Here is a 6,417-nt window from a genome sequence, read left to right on the forward strand (position 1 = left end):
GCTGTGCCTTAAAGTTTCTTTTAGCCTCAGATACGTCTCAAAGGAGGCCAGCTATCTTTTGATGCTTTGCTTTTGACCCACTTTCAGTGGGTCATCATTTTATAATGCTAAAGAAGATTATTTTTCTCCGTGTGAGTACAGTGGCATCTTTGGAGGCCGAGGGCCCAACCACGCGGGAGGGTGCAGGCCTCCGCGGGTCAGGGAGGAGCTGCAACCACTGCTCGGCCACACCTGGCCTGGTGCTTCAGCGGGGAGCCCAGGGGATTCCAGGCCGTGGGGGAAACTCCATGGTTTTGCCATCAGAAGAAGGGCAAGCCATCTGCTTTGCTTCTGTTTCTTTTTGTTTTCTTGCTGTTTTGAGTCAAGTAGCCATTCACCCAGGGAACAGCAAGACTTTTTGTGTTTGTCAGGAATGACAAAGCTCACTTGAGGGCTGAGGGATCGTCACCAGCTCCAAGAAGAAAATGTGCACAAATGCCTTTGCTTGACACCAATGACTACATTGGGTTTAAGGCTGGATCTGAAGCCAGAGCATCATCCGTAATTCCGTCATTTCTGCTAGCCGTCTTCCGTCAGGAAAGAGCGTCATTTATGGGAGCTTCTGATCCTCTCTCTTCTGACAGTCACTGGGTTCAAGATGTTAGCTGGGTCAAATTCCTTACCCTGTGCCATTTTCAGTGTCATCATTTACTAAGGAATTTGCCGATTTGACACTTCTTTTCGCTATGTTCACAAGCTTTTAAGCAAGGGAATGACTTTGGCTGTGCTTCTGTTTAGGCTTAATTATTTTTATGTTCTTCATGAGCAGATGCTACCTTGAAACTTGGTTTGACAGCAAGTCATTATCATTTATCATTTTTAGCAGGAGTCTTGCAGAGCCATTATTAAAAATGAACATACGAAGTAGATTGCCATTGCTTGGAGAGCGCTTCAGGTCAGTCAGATGTCGGCTCCTTGGCAGAAGTGTGAGCTGCAGCACCCATGTTGCTGTGCCACAGATTCTCCATTTTTGCAAACGCTCAGCTGCTCATTGACATGGAAAAAAACGTCAGGCAAATATACACAGAGCTTGCTTTTGGGAACAGAGTAAACTGTGATTTTACTGTTGCCACAGCAGCTAAACATTCAAATTACACAAAAGCTGGCGGGGCCTCAATATTTCTAATCGTAGTGATATATACTTGCAGAGGTTGCTTGTATAAAGACTGTCTAAAGTGAAAAAAAAAAATTAGTTTAGCAAACTATCATGAGAATTGCAGTGTCTGCGTACATTTTGAGTGGGCAGCGTAAAATACAAGACCTGAGCGTTTAGAGAAACTTCCGTCTCGAAGTCTGGAGTCCAGCTAATGCTCTTTGAAACTTCTGAAGAAAGCTGCGTGGTTGTTCCCTTGGCCACAGGCTGTATTTATTGGTCCTGGATATGAGCAACGGTCACCTGCTGACGGATCCTGATAACAGGAGGATCAGGAACAGCGGCTGGAGGCTCGCTCCCTGCCCACCTCTGTGTCGTCTCCTTTGACTGTCACCAGGGAGACAGACAGAGATTAACCAGGAGCCACACATCAGACCCCAGTAAGAAATGGGGCTGAATTTTTCTTCAAAGAAAGTAGGGGTTTGAGCGCAAACTAGCAGATGTAGGGATTTTTGGTTTTAATCTAAACATATGTTGCAATATTCGGCTGGAGTAATTTTTATGTGAAGTCTAATTGCAGAGATGCAAAGCTCTCAGACAAGGATCAAAGCTGTTAACTGTGCACCCCGAGTCGCAAAAGGAGGCTGGGGAGTGGTGGTCATCACTCTGATGACAGCTTTGCTGGACCAACATCCTTACTCTCTGAGGCAGGATTTATTTCATAACGTTTCCTTTGCTGTATTAAAAAAACAGTTAGGCATGAATGGTATCTGTAAAATAGTGGAGGAAGCATCATAGATGGTTTTGAAAAAGCCTCGTTGATGTATTCATCACAAGGGCTTTAGCATTGCTTTAATTTCTAAAAAACAGAAATACTGTATTTCCTTGTAAATCTGTAATGCAAATAGTTAAAGGCATGCAAATAGTTAAAGGCTCATTGCCCTGGCATGCTGAGCTCTGTCCTTATTACTGTTAATTGGTTAACTGACAGGAAAGTTTGTTTTAATAGTGAAAGAGAAAGTCGATGCTTTGGGTGACCCAAACTTATTTTCTGACTCTGCCACAAGCTTCCTGTCGAAGCTTTAACCCCGCTGCGTTGTACTCCTCCGCACACAGACCCTCCTGGTTAACACTGCGGGGGGGTGCTGGAAGTTAAATGCGTTCAAATATGAAGCGTTCGGATGCTACAAGAGCTGGGAGGAGGCATGTAAATACCCACACAGGTTCCAACGGTATCACCTAAAGGCACAACGGTGCTGAATACTGTAGAAAAACTGGGTAAGTAGCATTTCCTAAGTAGGTCAGGGGTGGAAAAAGGGCGCAGGAAGATTAGATGACTTGGTAATCGGCTAGTGGCTAATGCAGGCATACAACTCTGAGCTTTGCCATCGCAATATTCGTTGACCCATTCCCCTTTTGGGTCTCCTGCCCAGCAATATTTTGGTCACAGCAGAGCAGGACAAGTCACATGAAGATATTTTAGGGGAAGAACTGAAATCCTGTGCCGACTTACTAGCGGCACGCTCACAAAACTGCATTCAGGCCATATCCTGTGTGCTCAAGGCAGGGCCTTGCAGCGAACACTGTATTAGCTAAATGCCGTGTGAAGCGGTTTGCTTTCAAGGTGGCTGAAAGGAGGAGAGAAGCGCTGGAATGATCACCGTTAAGAAAGTGGAATTTTGCTTTTCAGTCGTAAGCAGCGCAGCAGGCTCAATAGTGTAGTTATTTTTGCTCCAGGGGTAAGCAAATTTCAAATGATGGCTTTCAAGTATGAGCAAAATACAGTCTGTCTGAATGCAGGTTTTTACACTATTGATCATGTACCAGATGAACACCTTCCACAGAGAGCCAGTAGTAATAGCCACTATTCTCTGTTTTCCCCCAGGTAAAAAATTAAACTTCTTAGGGGTTGGTTTTTTTTTTTGGTTGGTATTGGTTTGCTGGCTTGGCTAATACTGCCTATTTTTCTTTTTAGTTTTTAGTCAGTTCTACTGGGTTTCAATTTAGTTTTGCTCTGATTTAATTATGTGGAAAAAGCACCATTTGACAAATGGAGTATCACATATTTCAGGCACAATTCTTGCTCTGCAGAAAAGCTCCTGTTTCTTTTAGACTTAAACAGTTTTTGCAGTCTTTTGGCAGCTGGGCTGATTCCGGTTTTCCCTCTATCAAATTTCTGTTGTAGCTGAGTCCCCACTTATGCATTGTCACAAACAACTGCAAATGAAATAAAAAGCGAGGTTAAACGGAGAGCGCCCCGAATCGTTCCCAAACCTCTGTGAACGAAAGGGAGTACAAGTCGTCTCAAGACTGTTTCATAGGAAGGCAGGGGAACAGCTGTTTGGGCTACGAGTAAACAGCAAGTACATACCAACTATTTGTAGTCCATTGAGAAAGTAAACAGGGTCATCTTGTCTAGTCGTGTGTCGTCCCCCCCCCGTCCCCCCACTTTGTCTGAGGCCTGTAGCCAGCTACTGATCATCAAGATAAGACGGGAACACATTAAGTCTTGAAAATGATGTCTGGCTTCTGGCTGTCACTGGAGATAGCTCTATCAGTTAAGCACGTGAAACTGTGGGTGAGTGCTCCGCTGACTCCAGCACGCCTGGAGCCCATCCCTTTTAAGTTGCTTGATGGCATTTTGCATCTAACTTCTATGTATCCCAGCCGCCCGGAGGAAGGGCTCTCAGCATCTGATGTTATAGCAGTACATGGCAGGCCAAGCTGGCTTCACTTCAACGCCATGGGAATCAACGGACCTGAAGCATCTGTTTAAAAGTCAAACTTCAGCCTAAATGCTTTGCTGAATAAGCAAAATTAGATAATGTTTGTAAGGTTTCACAAATAAATAAATGTGCTTCAAATATCTGACATAATAGATATTATGGCCAAATCTTCTCTAAGCAAAATTCCATTAGCATTTTTTTTTTCTTGAATAATGATGGTAAAATGTAATCTCTAATGTACTCTGAAAATGTACTTAAATCTAAATAACCAAAATAAGTGTTCCTGTTGCAAATGTTTTTGATGAACTGAGATTAAAACAAAGATTTGTCAAGAAATAGTCAGAGTTACACCTTGGATATGATTTTCAGATTCTGGTCATTGGAATCCCAGTAGCTTTTTTTGGTTATAAATTTCTCTCCAAGCCATGACTCATATTGTTTTTAAGGGTGTAGATTTACATTTTAAAATTTAAAAAAAAAAAAAACTTTCTGGATAAATCCTAACCTTTATTTTTCAGTTTCTATGTCAGAGTATTTTTTGAAAGAGATTTTTTTTTTCTAAAAGCATTTGCAAACTTTTTGATTCAAGTACACACGTGCATACTAAGCTTTGGGTGGCTTAATTAAAACAGATAGCCATGTCCTGAACTCAAGTGTGTGTATAGGTAGAGCCAATATTCAAAAACTGTTTTGGGACTCACAGAAAAGAAAAAGTGTTTTTAATTGTGGCAATTACAAATTACTTAAGAGAGTAACTGCTTCACAAATGGATGTGCCCATTCATAGGTGCATGGTATACAATTGTTACCTGACTGCTATCCAAATAGTTCTTGTCTCTTCTGTCACTTGAGCTCTGTCGCTGAAGGGGAAGGGATACTTGCTGAAGGTCTGAGTGTTGTCTACTTATTTTCACTTTCCCCATTTTAGATATTCCCTTACACACACCTTCTGGAAAAGGATGACCACAAAAGACAGCCTTTTGGAGCCTTTAATGCATCTTCTTACTCCACCAAAAGACACATCTGCTATTACAGTTGTTACTAATCTACTTCTTCTGTATTTCTCATATAACTCTCAAGGAACTCAAAATGTTTTTCAGGTTTCAATGAAACAAGCCACCAGCCTTTTGTGTAACCCATTTGGATTGCAAATGCATAGCCAAATCATGCCTCTTCGTGAGGAGTGAAGAAGGCGAGAGCAGGACCACAGCATTGTGGCAGGTGACCGGCAGGACCATGCCAGGCATTGGCTGGATCATCACAGGCAGCTCCAGACATAAAATGTGATAATGGCTTAACAGACATTACTTCGTTTTGAATCAAACTTATATGATTTTCTCTATGTTGTCATACAGGGATGGTATCCCTGTAAATAGTCTGTAAGTCTTCTTGTCCATCTGAGAAGACATCTAGTAGAACAGTTATGTAAAAGTAAATAGATTTTGCATCTTATACACTTAAATAAAGCTTTTTATATACACCCTAATGGGGTTACGTAGTGCCTTCTCATAAAACTGTGATGCCGGGCCCTCAAAATCTGCAAAACCTCAGCAATTACTCCTATAGAGAGCATTCATATTGCCATAGCAATTCCCACAGCAGGCCTGAGAGTCAAATCAACTGCTCCATCCCCACTCCTCCATTTTGCGCGACAGCCCCATTGGTGTTCATGACAGACTTCAAATCTTCTGCAAAGGGGGGGAATTCAATTAAAAAAAAAAAACAACAAAAATCAGTCTTCAAACAGAAAGCACAGGTGCAATATGCTTTAAGAGAGATGGGGAAGAAAATAAGTTTTTTCTTTCTTTGGGCCTCCAGTCCCTCAGAGTTCAGAAGGCAGATGGCAGGTTCCTTCCATTTCACCGTGGCTTGTGTCGCACATTGCCTCTACTGAGATCAAAGACGTTTGGTTTCTATTACCCTATCTCGAAGAGAAGTTCACTGATAAAGAAGTCTCCACCCTAATGATTAAACCCTATTTGGATTTAAATACCTGGGCAGAGCCCTTCAGGCTGCAGGCCAGGATTAGAGGGTCCGTGACTCCAGCGCCCATTTGCTAATCTGGATGCAGACCATGCCTGGGCTGCCTGTGAAATGTTATGTCATTTGGCTTTCACAGCCTTTACCCTCGTCCCAGGGCAATCTTTTTCTTCCAGTGGCACTACCGGGAAATGAAACGGAGATGAATCCCTCCTAAATAGCTACACAACAGCAAGAGCTGAATAAATAAGGAAAAATTATAGAGCAATCATTTAGAAATGGCTCAAAATCAAACAGTACCTAAAAGATCTTTAAAACTGTGGTTTACTTCTAATTAGTTTATGAAGCTCAGGAAGGGAGAACCAGACAAATAATTAAATTTAAGGTTAATCAGGAGAGGCTGATTTTTTTTTATCCTAGGAACCATTTTCATTCTCTAAATAGCATTAAGGGTTTCACGCTGGTTGCAGTGACCAAAGATTGATAACTGGATCTGTAGGAGGTTCTCTTCATTATGGAAACCATAGAGAAGCAAATAGTTTAGAGGGGAAGGTGTTTTGAAATTAGACTCAGAAGCATC

Source organism: Fulmarus glacialis, unplaced genomic scaffold (assembly GCF_000690835.1).
Source record: "Fulmarus glacialis isolate BGI_N327 unplaced genomic scaffold, ASM69083v1 scaffold5662, whole genome shotgun sequence".
Classification (NCBI taxonomy): domain Eukaryota; kingdom Metazoa; phylum Chordata; class Aves; order Procellariiformes; family Procellariidae; genus Fulmarus; species Fulmarus glacialis.